Consider the following 16062-nt stretch of genomic DNA (forward strand, 5'->3'; position numbering starts at 1 on the left):
TCTGCCCAAACCACAACCAACTAACTATTGGCTGGATTGTTCCATCAATCAAATCTCAAGAAGTAGCTCCCGACATGTGCAAGAGAGGATGAGGTAAATTAATATTACTCTAAAGTAATTGTCTCTTTTATCGATGTTCATTGATTTTTTTGTTGTTGTGATAAAGCGTGACAGTAATGACAGTAAACATGACAGTAATTTGCTGATCATGTGAAATATAATGGTAAGTTTCAGACAAACTCCAGACCAGACTGCCGCTATTGCGTTAAGAATCCGGCCTCTGACATTCATCCTAGCTTTACTATCACCTTGGCTAACTTTGTCAGGCAGCTTTAAATGCGAGAGGAAAACAAATATATTTGCTAGTTAGTTAACCATCTGATTGATGGAGTTGATTTATAAATGCCAGTAGCTAGCTAGATAGTTAAATTGAAACTGCTGGGCAAGGTTTCTAGACTAGTTAGGTTTCTAGACTGGCTAGGTTTCTAGACTGACTATGTTTCTAGACTGGCTATGTTTCTAGACTAGGTAGGTTTCTAGACTGGCTATGTTTCTAGACTAGGTAGGTTTCTAGACTAGGTAGGTTTCTAGACTGGCTAGGTTTCTAGACTGGCTAGGCTTCTAGACTGGCTAGGTTTCTAGACTAGGTAGGTTTCTATACAAGGTAGGTTTCTAGACTGGCTAGGTTTCTAGACTAGGTAGGTTTCTAGACTAGGTAGGTTTCTAGACTGACTATGTTTCTAGACTGGCAAGGTTTCTAGACTGACTAGGTATCTAGACTGACTAGGTTTCTAGACTAGGTAGGTTTTTAGACTGACTAGGTAGGTTTCTAGACTAGGTAGGTATCTAGACTAGGTAGGTATCTAGACTGGCTAGGTTTCTAGACTAGGTAGGTTTCTAGACTAGGTCGGTTTCTAGACTAGGTAGGTTTCTAGACTAGGTAGGTTTCTAGACTAGGTAGGTTTCTACACTAGGTAGATTTCCAGACTGACAATGTTTCTAGACTTGCTAGGTTTTTAGACTAGGTAGGTTTCTAGACTAGGTAGGTTTCTAGACTGACTAGGTTTCCAGCCTGTCTATGTTTCTAGACTGGCTACGTTTCTAGACTGGCTAGGTTTCTAGACTGGCTAGGTTTCTAGACTAGGTAGGTTTCCAGACTGACTAGGTTTCTAGACTGACTGAAACACTCTGCTCCATGTGAATTGATTTTTTGGTTACTGAAAACGTTGGCAAGAAAAATGCCCCTCTCAATTTCACTGCAAATAGACAATTAGGCGTGTTGTATATAATTTAGCCTATTGTGCACATTGACATGAGTGTTTTAATTAGTCCAGTTAGCAAAGTTACTGACTAACTAGGCTTATTGTTATTCATGTTTTGATGTTATTGCGTTTCAGGTGGTGAGGGAGAAAGACCATTACAAAGCAGCATGCTGCCGGACCAACACAGGACCCTAGAGATAATACAGCCAATGTTTATGAACTAGATATTGTATTTGAATTGCCCATTTATATCAATGACACTAACAAACAAAAAATGGTTGGATTGTTCAGCAACAGGGCAGTAAATGATAACACGGCTTTGGTAGTGAAAATGACATAATGTAATTATTGTCATCTCCCTATCAGGCCACTGCATGCTGTGACAAGGGCCTGGATGGTAACACACATCTTGTTACTGACTTTTAAACACTTGTCAAACTACATTCCACTGCTTGTTTATTGATTCATTGGCGACTGAAGAAGTTGGCAAGAAACATGCCCCTCTCAATTTCACTACAAGTGCTGTAGATGACCTAGCTAAACGTAAACTGCTGACATCTTGATCAAGCAACTATTTACCACATGATGGCACATTATAGGTACTTGGGGGGGAGGGGTCTCAGCAGCTTGAAACAGCACAGGAAGTTGAGCAGTGTGGTTAATGTCTTCCCCCTCTCTGCTCTCTCTTCATCAGGTTGAAGCACATCCCCAACACCCAGACTCATCTAAAGAACTTGGGAACCTCCCAGCAGGCACCAAGAAAATAATCTTGGTACTTGGAGTTTATTCACAAGGTCAGATAGAAATAGATCCACACATGTTATTCTCTATCATGCAGAATTATAGCTAATCTTGTAACTTGGGAAGCTTTTTTCAATAACACAGAAGTGGGTGGTTTCTGTCCCAGGGGACAGAACTGTGCAACTTTTTTGTTGTTGTTCAAGTTAGACCACAATTAGTTGAATGAGATGTTAGTGAAGTGTTGGAACAAAAACCTTTACACTCCTGTGTAAAGAACCTATGTCTGTCATGACTTCAATTGACTAAATACAGTTACAATTGTATTGCAGGTTTGTCCGATGATTTCCAGGAGCCTGGTGGAGATGGATACAACCATAATCCAATACAGGACATTTCCCAGCATCCTGGTTGAGGCCTGCTACCAGCAGGAACACGGAATACTCCCATGTCAGTAAGCCATTCATATTGTTTTATATGCTGTGTATAGCTAATACTCTGTATGCAGTGCAGAATGGAGAAGTGTGTATATATATATATATATATATATATATATATATATATACCATAAACCTGTAGTAACTCCTTGCCAGAGCCTGATCAGAGGGTTTTGCTGGAGGCCCTGGGCCAATGGGAGGTCAGGGGTGGGGTCTCAGGGGTCAGAGAGAGTGAGAGCGAAGATACAGACACGAAGAAACAACTTGAACCCAATAATAAGGCTACCTTCAAACCAAAATGCATGAAACACAGGTTCAACCCAGCTGTTTGGTGGGGAAACACACTGTTCAACACTCCCCCCCCTCATCCATTTGACTGATTGGAAGGCACCCTTATAGTCCTCAATAAAAATGTAACTCTCTTGCCATCTCTCTTTCAAGAGCATTCAGTACCTCTACCTATCTCTCTTTCAGAAGCATTCAGTACCTCTACCTATCTCTCTTTCAGAAGCATTCAGTACCTCTACCTATCTCTCTTTCAGGAGCATTCAGTACCTCTACCTATCTCTCTTTCAGAAGCATTCAGTACCTCTACCTATCTCTCTTTCAGAAGCATTCAGTACCTCTACCTATCTCTCTTTCAGAAGCATTCAGTACCTCTACCTATCTCTCTTTCAGGAGCATTCAGTACCTCTACCTATCTCTCTTTCAGAAGCATTCAGTACCTCTACCTATATCTCTTTCAGGAGCATTCAGTACCTCTACCTATCTCTCTTTCAGGAGCATTCAGTACCTCTACCTATCTCTCTTTCAGGAGCATTCAGTACCTCTACCTATCTCTCTTTCAGAAGCATTCAGTACCTCTACCTATCTCTCTTTCAGGAGCATTCAGTACCTCTATCTATCTCTCTTTCAGGAGCATTCAGTACCTCTACCCATCTCTCTTTCAGGAGCATTCAGTACCTCTACCTATCTCTCTTTCAGGAGCATTCAGTACCTCTACCTATATCTCTTTCAGGAGCATTTAGTATATCTCTCTTTCAGGAGCATTCAGTATATCTCTCTTTCAGGAGCATTCAGTACCTCTACCTATCTCTCTTTCAGGTCCGCTGGTGGTAACTTCACGCGCTGTTTAAACCTCCTTCACTATGGCTGTCTGTCTGTGTGATGATATATAGGATATTATTCAGGGCCACTGGTTGGTTTGGATTTACTGCACTCACTCCAAAAGTCATGAAAAAATTCCACTAAAAGTCTCTCAGACTTTTATAAAAAACGAACGTGTCCATCCCTCTTTTCCCAGGTGAGTCTGCTGGGCCATGGAACTCTAGAGCAGCACATCAAACAAACCTGCCACCACGTTGTCAGCTATCAGACAGTTCCCTACTTTAAATTATCACATTTGGGTGATGACCACCAAATGCAAATCAAGTTTTGTATAAAATTTTGTAACAATAACTGTTTCTTAGCCTATTTTCATTTTTACTAACTACTAATCAAATCAAATCAATGTTTATTTGTCACGTGCACCGAATACAATACACTTTACAGTGACATGTTTACTTACAGGCTCCAACCTACAGTGCAAAAAAGGTATTAGGTGAACAATAGGTAAGTAAAGAAATAAAACAACAGTAAAAAGACAGGCTATATACAGTAGAGAGGCTATATACAGTAGAGAGGCTATATACAGTAGAGAGGCTATATACAGTAGAGAGGCTATATACAGTAGACAGGCTATATACAGTAGAGAGGCTATATACAGTAGAGATGCTATATACAGTAGAGAGGCTATAACAGTAGAGAGGCTATATACAGTAGAGAGGCTATATACAGTAGAGAGGCTATATACAGTAGAGAGGCTATATACAGTAGAGGGGCTATATACAGTAGAGGGGCTATATACAGTAGAGGGGCTATATACAGTAGAGGGGCTATATACAGTAGGGAGGCTATATACAGTAGTGAGGCTATATACAGTAGAGTGGCTATATACAGTAGAGAGACTATATACAGTAGAGAGGCTATATACAGTAGAGGGGCTATATACAGTAGAGGGGCTATATACAGTAGAGAGGATATATACAGTAGAGAGGCTATATACAGTAATGAGGCTAAATACAGTAGAGAGGCTATATACAGTAGTGAGGCTATATACAGTAGAGAGGCTATATACAGTAGCTATATACAGTAGAGAGGCTATACACAGTAGAGAGGCTATATACAGTAGTGAGGCTACATACAGACACCAGTTAGTCAGGTTTATTGAGGTAGTATGTACATGTAGATATGGTTAAAGTGACTATGCATGTATGATGAACAGAGAGTAGCAGAAGCGTAAAAGAGGGGTTGGCGGGTGGTGGGTGGTGGGACACAATCCAGATAGCCGGGTTAGCCAATGTGCGGGAGCAATGGTTGGTCGGGCCAATTGAGTTGGTATGTACATAAATGTATAGTTAAAGTAACTATGCACATATGATAAACAGAGGGGGTTGGGGGGGGCACACAATGCAAATAATCTGGGTAGCCATTTGATTACCTGTTTAGGAGTCTTATGGCTTGAGGGTAAAAACTGTTGAGAAGCCTTTTTTGTCCTAGACTTGGCACCCCGGTACCGCTTTCCATGCTGTAGTAGAGAGAACAGTCAATGACTGGGGTGGCTGGGGTCTTTGACAATTTTTAGGGTCTTCCTCTGACACCGCCTGGTGTAGAGGTACTGGATGGCAGGCAGCTCAGTGATGTACTGGGCCGTACACACTACGCTCTGAAGTGCCTTGCGGTCGGAGGCCGAGCAAATGCCGTACCAGGCAGTGATGCAACCAGGATGCTCTCGATGTTGCAGCTGTAGAACCTTTTGAGGATCTCAGGACCCATGCCGAATCTTTTTAGTTTCCTGAGGGGGAATAGGCTTTGTCGTGCCCTCTTCACGACTGTCTTGGTGTGTTTGGACCATTCTAGTTTGTTGGTGATGTGGACACCAAGGACCTTGAATCTCTCAACCTGCTCCACTACTGCCCCGTCGATGAGAATGGGGGCGTGCTCTGTCCTAATTTTCCTGTAGTCCACAATCACCTCTTTAGTTTTGGTTACATTGAGGGACACGTTGTATTTAATCCAGCACCACCCTGCCAGGTCTCTGACCTCCTCCCTATAGGCCATCTAGTCGTTATCGGTGATCAGTTCTACAACTGTTGTGTCGTCGGCAAACTTAATGATGGTGTTGGAGTCGTGCCTGGCCATGCAATCGTGGGCGAACAGGGAGTACTGTATCTTGCCTATGCTGCTCTGTACCATCACTCATTCATATATCCTTATGTACATATTCTTTATCCCCTTACACTGTGTACAAGACAGTAGTTTTGGAATTGTTAGTTAGATTACTTGTTATTACTGCATTGTCGGAACTAGAAGCACAAGCATTTCGCTACACTCGCATTAACATCTGCTAACCATGTGTATGTGACAAATAAAATGTGATTTGATTTGATTTGATTTGAAGTACAGGAGGGGACTGACCACGCAGAGTATTCAGACTGTAAACATCAAGACAAGCTTATGATTCAAAAAGATCTTAAATCAATGCAAGTCTAAAATCCAGGGTGATGTGTGACTCATTTCAGGTAACTAAGCAACTATATCAAGCCTCACTACCTCACAGGAACAGCATTTGAACGTTAAACTGTATTTTTTTTAAATCAAAATCCTTTCTTTGTTTTGCAGAAATGCCTTCTGGAACATATTAACTTTAATTTGCCTTCAAAACAAACTTTGAATACGACCCATCAATGCAAATAAAAGTGTTAAATTACGAGCCAGGTTGTTTAAGCCACAGAAGAAAAAGACAGGAATCTCCCCTCATGATTGGCTGAGATAATGGATGGGCTGGACATGCCGTGGAGATGAGTTTGGATTGGTCTGCCATGTAGCATGCTTCTGTCTATAAACGTGAGCTGCTCAGTATGTGTTGACAGTCCTTTTTGAAAGATACAAAGTCAGCCATCGAGAACTAGAAACGTTTTGCTACTTTTCTCAACAACATTGATGCCCTGAATTTAGCTGGCGCTATACATTATGAAACGGAGTGACTTGACACAACGCTGGCCAAACAAGATGGAGCTACAAACAAAACAGAGTTAATTAGTTCCAGTCTGCCGTGAAGCGTTCATATAATCCAGGTAAGAGTCTAGCTACATTTTCAGAAAACAGTTTCTAATTATGCCAGATTTTTATAGTGATCTATTGTGATGTGATCAAAAGTACTGTTAGATGTTGCATCGTGCTCCACCACTCTTGTCTCTCCTTCGAGCCAGCTGTTGTACACTCTGAGTATGTTCCCTCTAAGCTTTTTGTCACTAATTATTATTTGCTCAAAAGGGTTAAGTCCTTGTTTGCCTGCCTCTGAAACCATTGTTTGAGCATTCATTCATTTCGGTTTTCTTTCTCATGGTACATTCAGAAAGTATTTAACCCCTTTCCTTCTTCCACATTTTGTTACGTTACAGCCTTATTGTTTCCTCATCAATCTAAACACAATACCCCATAATGTCAAAGCAAAAATGTTTTTATTTTATTTAATTTTTGCAAATTCATATAAACCCCCCCTAACCCAAAAAAAACAGACCCTTTGCTATGACATTCTAAATTGAGCTCAGGTACATCCTGTTTCCATTGATAATCCTTGAGATGTTTCTACAACTTGATTGGAGTCCACCCGTGGTAAATTCAATGGATTGGATATGATTTGGAAAGGCACACATCTGTCTCTATAAAGTTCCACAGTTGACAGTGTATGTCAGAGCAAAACCAAGCCACGAGGTCGAATAGCTACAAGACAGGTTTGTGTCAAGGCATAGATCCGGGAAGGGTACCAAAACATGTCTGCAGCATTGAAGGTCCCCAAGAACACAGTGGCCTCCATCATTCTTAAATGGAAGAAGTTTGGAACTACCAAGACTCTTCCTAGAGCTGGCCGCCTGGCCAAACTGAGCAAACGGGGGAGAAGGGTCTTGGTCAGGGAGGTGACCAAGAACCTGATGGTCACTCTGACAGAGATCCAGAGTTCATCTGTGGAGATGGGAGAACCTTCCGTAAGGACAACCATCTCTGCAGCACTCCACCAATCAGGCCTTTATGGTAAATTGGCCAGACGGAAGCCACTCCTCAGTAAAAGGCACATGACAACCCACTTGGAGTTTGCCAAAGGGAACCTAAAGGACTCTCATACAATGAGAAATATTTGGCTAGAATGCCAAGTGTCACGTCTGGAAGAAACCTGGCACCATCCCTACGGTGAAGCATGGTGGTGGCAATATCAGGTTGTGTGGATGTTTTTCAGTGGCAGAGACTGGGAGACTAGTCAGGATCTAAGGAAAGATGAACGGAGAAAAGTACAGAGAGATCCTTGATGAAAACCTGCTCCAGAGTGCTCAGGACCTCAGACTGGGGCGAAGGTTCACCTTCCAACAGGACAACGAACCTAAGCACACGTCCAAGACAACACAGGAGGGGCTTCGGGACAAGTTTCTGAATGTACTTGAATGTCCCAGCCAGAGCCCGGACATAAACCCGATTGAACATCTCTTGAAAGACTTGAAAATAGCTGTGCAGCAACGCTCCCCATCCAACCTGACAGAGCTTGAGACGATCTACAAAGAAGAATGGGAGAAACTCCCCAAATTCAGGTGTGCCAAGCTTGTAGCGTCAAACCCAAGACGACTAGAGAATGTAATCACTGGTCAAAGTGCTTCAACAAAGTACTGAGTAAAGGGTCTGAATACTTATGCAAACGTAAAATTCACATCCAAAAAACAGTTTTTTGCTTTGTCATTATGGGGAATCGGGTGTAGATTGATGAGGGAATTTGTTTTTGTGAATAAGGCTGTCACAAAATGTGAAAAAATTCAACTGGTCTGAATACTTTCTGAATGCAATGTATATTTTTACACAAAGGTTGTACTATATTGTTGCTATTGCTATTAAAATTGTGTATACTAAAAGTTCATGGTAAACACAGATTTTTTAAACTAAATTGGAGTCTTACATGCTGACCAGACCGGACACGTCGCGTGAGCGGGTGTCGCAAAATAAATTTAGAAATCCATGTTATCAATTATTGCAATCAATTATTGCACCCACACTGCTCGCGCGCGCCAACGAGCGTCTGCGATGCCAAGGGCAAAAATAGACGTAATTCCTATTTCTGGCTCAGATCACGCTGAAAGTCCTGCCTCTCCCACCTCCTCATTGGTTTATAGAAGCAAGTACCCACGTGCCATCTCCTCATTGGTTATACCCACGTGGGTGATTGAAAGACGAACTTTGTTGCCGGTGAAAGTTTAGATGCGATCACCATATAAGTTCAAAGATGAAAAAGCCTGAAAAGAGGAGAGATGACCAGAAACAATTCGGTTGGCAGTTTTATTTGTGGATTAATTGTCGGAGTAGAGGACCTTGTGCAGTTCAGGTAAAATAACAACTCAATGTTTATATCCCAGGACAAATTAGCTAGAAACAGCAAGCTAGCTAAATACGACAAATTAGATAGCAAGTGCAAGCTAACTAGCTATATTGCCTTACATGTTTAATGCTTTTCGACTTGTCCCCAAATTAATGTCATTGGTTCAGAGTTTGTTTTGCTATTTTAACCTGCATGTCGTGATCGTGTTTGGTGTAGGGGGACAAAATACATTTAGGCACGATAGCGCATGATGGCGCACGCACGCAGCCGGTTTGGGTTCCGTGTTAGTTTGAAAGACATGGCAAGTCAGTTCACTTTTTCAGAAACAAACTTTCTACTGTATATTCAGAGAAAATATTCTCAAACAGTGTAGGGGAAGTTTGAGTTATAATATCTGTATCCACATGTAATATTTTTGTAAATATATATTTATACTTTTATTTTTATGCTGAGATCAAGGTCTCTTTTACAGATGAGCCCTGAAATTACAAACATATAAACATCAGTACACTACAAAAAGCAAAAAACAGGGATACAAAACAGTCATAGAAAACAAACACATTCTTCACAGCCAATAAGTGGTTGGCTAACTTACTCTGTGAGGTCCAGATTCAGATTCAATGTTTTCTCTGATCATCTCAGATTATAATCCTAATCTTAGTTTATCTTAATCTTATAATAGGCATCACACATCACAGGGAAAATAATGGAATAGGTTGTGTTGACAAAACCCTGAAAAAATATCAGGAAAGTCTCCCCATCAAATGTTACCTCATTCAGTTCTCTGTTTACTTTTAAACTCCGTTGGGTAGTCTTCCCTATACCACACCAAGTGGATTTACTGTCCCCTTTAGATGTGCTCAGTGTTTACTTAACTCAATGAGATAACCAGGGCGACGGAAAGGCTCCCTGCGTTATGGTAACGAGCACGCAAGTGGCGTTCATGTTTACATTGATCTGCTCGGGGATGTCAAAGTCAATGATCACCCATTAATCTGAAGAATACTGTGGCAGTGACAGAAAAGAGGGGAAGAGACATCAGAGGGAGGGAGTGAGAGGGAGTGAGAGTGTGAGAGAGAGTGAGAGAGAGTGAGAGAGAGTGTGAGAGAGAGTGTGAGAGAGAGAGTGTGAGAGAGAGAGTGTGAGAGAGAGAGTGAGTGAGAGAGTGAGACAGACAGACAGACAGACAGACAGACAGACAGACAGACAGACAGACAGACAGACAGAAAAAAAGACAGAGGGGCAGTTTTTTTGGGGGGGGGAGGCAATTAAAAAGTTAAACCCCTTCAGTTGATGCATCAAAGGAGTATGTGCAGCAGTGATGGGTTTTGTAGGAATAAATGTATCTCTGATTTCAGGGGGTTTAAAAATACCCCCATCAATCATTTATGTTGGCATTCTCCACTGACACCCTGAGAGTAAGGTGAGGGAGAGGAGATGCTTCTAGTCTCTGTTTGGATGCTAATTCACATAGACCACACTCTAAAAGTGTGTGTGTGTGTGTGTGTGTGTGTGTGTGTGTGTGTGTGTGTGTGTGTGTGTGTGTGTGTGTGTGTGTGTGCAGATACCATGTGTAAATGACATGTACATATTTTTTCTTAAAGTTTTTTTTGACAGTCACTCAGACATGCAGACAGCTGCAAGACAGTGTTGTGAAAGAGTAAAGGAGATGAAGTCGTGTACGGCCTTTATGTACTCTAGGATTTCAGCTCGACCCATCTGTTAAGAGTTCTTTACTCCGACCCACCTGATTTCTTTAATCCGACCCACCTGTTAGAGTTCTTTACTCCGACCCACCTGTTAGAGTTCTTTACTCCGACCCACCTGATAGAGTTCTTGATTCCGACCCACCTGTTAGAGTTCTTTATTCCGACCCACCTGATTTCTTTAATCCGACCCACCTGTTAGAGTTATTTATTCCGACCCACCTGATTTCTTTATTCCGACCCACCTGTTAGAGTTCTTTACTCCGACCCACCTGATAGAGTTCTTTACTCCGACCCACCTGTTAAGAGTTCTTTACTCCGACCCACCTGATAGAGTTCTTTACTCCGACCCACCTGTTAAGAGTTCTTTACTCCGACCCACCTGTTAAGAGTTCTTTACTCCGACCCACCTGATAGAGTTCTTTACTCCGACCCACCTGATAGAGTTCTTTACTCCGACCCACCTGTTAGAGTTCTTTACTCCGACCCACCTGTTAGAGTTCTTTACTCCGACCCACCTGTTAGAGTTCTTTACTCCGACCCACCTGATTTCTTTACTCCAACCCACCTGATAGAGTTCTTTATTCCGACCCACCTGATAGAGTTCTTTACTCCGACCCACCTGTTAGAGTTCTTTACTCCGACCCACCTGTTAGAGTAAAATATAACCACATAAGATAAGTCCTTGCACCTCTTACTGAGAAAATCAAACAGATTTTTAAAGTCATTCTAAGGAAGCTTGACATGTCTTGTTTTGCCCCTCTCCTCTCATTAGCAGGTTTACTGTGCTCTTGAAATACCTTGTGTTCTTTAGAATATTTGTCCCCTACTGGGTCTCTGTGGTAGAAGGCCCCCAGATGAGTGTTCATCTTCCCTGTTGAGCAGAGCCAATGGTAGCAGCCTTAGAGCTGTCCCTACCTGGTCCATGCGACAGACATGGGTTGGGTGGCAGTGGAGTTTTTATTAACGTGAAAAAACACACAAACGCCTTTTTACTTGGCCCTATGAGAAATGGGGAGCGTGAACTAGTTGGAAATGTGATGTTTCTACTGCCTTTGAGATAAACACCAAGAGCAATTTAATTGCAAAAATATTTGATCTCTTATGTTTAAAACACATTTGAAAGCACTTCCTAAGGCAGTGAACGTAAAAAAAATAAAAAAAGAGCAAAGCCACACAGAAAGCAGCTCCCTTTCATAAAAAGACTGTGCCTTGTCAATCTCAGAGTCGCTTACGTTTTGAGCATATCGATTGTAAAAAGGACTTTGCTGTGTCTTAGCTTTACTTAATGACACGTTCTACGGAGACACTGTTCTGCTCCACATAGCGTGGAACGGAGAAAAAATAGATTTTTTTGTTTACCTTGGTTAAATAGCAACGTTATACAGTTACTGCTAACACGACCCCCATTTCCCCAAAACACAATACAACAGAGGCAGAATACTTGTCCACATGATCAAGCATGTATTTAACGTTGCAAAAATGACATTCATTAATTTTCGACCAAATGAGCAGTTACTGCGTTTTTGCTTGGTAGGGAAGTGCCTACATCCACACAGACTTTTCTTCTTTTCTCAGCTTCGACTTGTGTTTCCTGTTATTCAACAGCTGCGATGTCTCGTGAACCTATCGGCAATGCAGAAAGAGACCGCGTACCTGTTAGGTATTAGTTTAAACTCAGCGCGAATCAAGCTCAGCCACGTACAGTCACACAGTGTTGATGGCTGTTATACATATGTTAAAATCAACACCTTTCTTGACACTCCCGAATAAGAAAAAAAAGAAGAGAGACAACGAGAGAACTCATCTCTGAAATGGATACTTTTTAAAAACCTTTGTCTTACAGGTTTAAGATACAGGAGAAGATTGTGTATCAAATCACTGAGAGTCGGAGTTACAGGATAAAATATGTATATTTTCACACTGGATATAATGCCCACCCACATGCAGATGTTACGATGTTAACGTAATATACTGTAGTCTGTCACATATTACTCCAATTAGCATTGTTTAACACCTGCTGTGTCCTGTGCACATATAACAAATAAACATTGAAACTTGAAACACAACAGAATGTGTCGTGTTCTTTGCAGGAGTTATAATGTATAAGCATTACGGCACGAGGGGGTCGTGGTATATGGTCAATATACCACGGCTAAGGACTGTTCTTAGGCACGACACTTCTGCAAAGAACACGACACATTCTGTCATGTTTAAATGTTTATTTGTTATATGTGCACAGGACACAGCAGGTGTTAAACAATGCTAATTGGAGTAATATGTGACAGACTACAGTATATTACGTTATTAACATCGTAACATATGCATGTGGGTGGGCATTATATCCAGTGTGAAAATATACATATTTTATCCTGTAACTCCGACTCTCAGTGATTTGATACACTATCTTCTCCTGTATCTTAAACCTGTAAGACAAAGGTTTTTAAAAAGTATCCATTTCAGAGATGAGTTCTCTCGTTGTCTCTTCTTTTTTTTTGTTATTCGGGAGTGTCAAGAAAGGTGTTGATTTTAACATATGTATAACAGCCATCAACACTGTGTGACTGTTTGACTAGTCTGACAAGGTAGCAGATGAGGAGCTGAGATTTTTTCTCTCTCTCTCGCCTCTCTCTGAAGCGCAGACGTCGGAAGCTCTGACAGAGACAGCTACTGCTGAGTGGAGAGAGAAACTAACCGAGAGCTCTACTGTATCTAACAGCCTCAGAGGTCCTGTTCCAGAATACACACCCTACAATTTTGTTTTTTTTACTTCATCATACAGATTTTTTTATTTAATTTTATTTTGCTGAAGGAAATTGCATGATTCCTGTTGAATGTGGTGTAGGATAGACAGTATGAAACATGATTTGTGCTGAATGTGGTATAGGATAGACAGTCAGAAACATGATTTCTGCTGAATGTGGTGAAGGATAGACAGTCAGAAACATGATTTCTGCTGAATGTAGTGTAGGATAGATAGTATGAAACATGATTTCTGCTGAATGTGGTGTATGATAGACAGTATGAAACATGATTTCTGCTGAATGTGGTGTAGGATAGACAGTCAAAAACATGATTTCTGCTGAATGTGGTGTAGGATAGACAGTCAGAAACATGATTTCTGCTGAATGTGGTGTAGGATAGACAGTCAGAAACATGATTTCTGCTGAATGTGGTGTAGGATAGACAGTCAGAAACATGATTTCTGCTGAATGTGGTGTAGGATAGACAGTCAGAAACATGATTTCTGCTGAATGTGGTGTAGGATAGACAGTATGAAACATGATTTATGCTGAATGTGGTGTAGGATAGACAGTATGAAACATGATTTATGCTGAATGTGGTGTAGGATAAACAGTATGCTAAGAAACATGATTTGGTGTAGGATAGACAGTATGCTAAGAAACAAGATTCGGTGTAGGATAGACAGTATGCTAAGAAACATGATTCCTGTTGAATGTGGTGTAGGATAGACAGTATGAAACATGATTTCTGCTGAATGTGGTGTAGGATAGACAGTCAGAAACATGATTTCTGCTGAATGTGGTGTAGGATAGACAGTATGAAACATGATTTGTGCTGAATGTGGTGTAGGATAGACAGTATGCTAAGAAACATGATTTCTGCTGAATGTGGTGTAGGATAGACAGTATGAAACATGATTTCTGCTGAATGTGGTGTAGGATAGATAGTATGAAACATGATTTGTGCTGAATGTGGTGTAGGATAGACAGTATGAAACATGATATCTGCTCAATGTGGTGTAGGATAGACAGTATGCTAAGAAACATGATTTCTGCTGAATGTGGTGTAGGATAGACAGTCAGAAACATGATTTCTGCTGAATGTGGTGTAGGATAGACAGTATGAAACATGATTTATGCTGAATGTGGTGTAGGATAGACAGTATGCTAAGAAACATGATTTGGTGTAGGATAGACAGTATGCTAAGAAACATGATTTGGTGTAGGATAGACAGTATGCTAAGAAACATGATTTCTGCTGAATGTGGTGTAGGATAGACAGTCAGAAACATTGTGTTTTGTATTTAGATGTGTCTCAAATTACGTCTTCAGAGAAGTTGCTGTGGCTTTTTCACGTAAAGAAACGGGTGCGTTAGAGAGATGTATACATCCTTCTAAAAACCACACGGATAGGAGCTTGGGTAGGAGTGACTCCACGACTAAATGAATATACGAAAGAATAATGGCTTATTTTTTTTCCAGGGTTTCAAAGCCTCTTTGCTTTGAAAGACAAACCGGTTGTGTGTTTTTTTTTTTTGGCAGGGACGAGACAATTATTACTTTCATTTAATCTATTAAAGCTGCTCTGTAAATTAAATCTTTAATGGGAAAGCAGGCCCCCTGAATAAAGACACACAGGGGGGGGACATGTACTGTACGCCACTAAAGTATAGGGACGTAAACAGTGCTGGACAAGGCCATCTGACCGTTTACTCTCCCGCCCCACAGGCCAATGATGGTTTTGTATGTTGTTCGAAGCGCTTTATGTTAATGAGGTGCTGAAGAGATACAGACTGATTGGAGACAGAACTCAGCGAGACAACCAGTTAGGACAGAGGGATAAGTAGGAGTAGTTAGCTAGTATACAACAAGTATCTTCCTTAAAGAGGACTTTTGGTTGGTGCATATACTGCGGCTGCTTCATATCGGTCAACAGTGTTTCATTCTGACAGGTTTTTTTTTTTTATCTAGTATTTTAGAGGTTAAGCAATCACTAAAAGTGCTCCACACCTGGCACTATACTGTTCTACATCTCCCTCGATTGTCCCTCATCAATTACGTTCTGGTAGCACTGAGCTAAATAGCTAAACGTGTAAGCAGGTGAAATGCCATCTTTATGTGGATGCCAATAGCATTTCCAAAGGGAGAGTTGCTATTGATCAATGCGATCCATAACTCAGTGACTTTATGTCCTTGTTGAGCTGCAACACACTGTGTGCATCGGGTGTGTACGTTGAGTGTGGTGCAGACAGGAGTACATAGAGCGTGTTGGTCGGTCCAGACGTCGAAGAGACAGGTGTCAAATCCAGTTAAACTTGCATATAAATCAGTCATCCAGCAGAATAATTCAGACTGATGAATAAGAATATCTATGTTCTCTTTCACTGCCCCTGTCTTTCTGTTCTGTCACCTTTTCTTAATCTTACGTCTGTTTTTACTGTGTTCATTTCCAGTTTTACATGAACCCTTTTTTTAAACCTTGTTCAAGGGGCTCGGGCAGATGGCTCACTGCTTTGCATCATCACAGGTTGCTACTGGCAACCTACTAGCAATAACCAAGATTCTATGAAACCTGTGCAGTCCTGTAAGTACCGCTATATTCCTTACAGGTAGAACATCTGTGATATTTCAATGTTGTCCACCCCTGTTTTTCTGTCATTTACAGGGTCTGACGTTTCAACAGATGACCAGGGTGACTGAGTGTGGGGCGTACCATTT

Source organism: Oncorhynchus clarkii, chromosome 3 (assembly GCF_045791955.1).
Source record: "Oncorhynchus clarkii lewisi isolate Uvic-CL-2024 chromosome 3, UVic_Ocla_1.0, whole genome shotgun sequence".
NCBI lineage: Eukaryota > Metazoa > Chordata > Actinopteri > Salmoniformes > Salmonidae > Oncorhynchus > Oncorhynchus clarkii.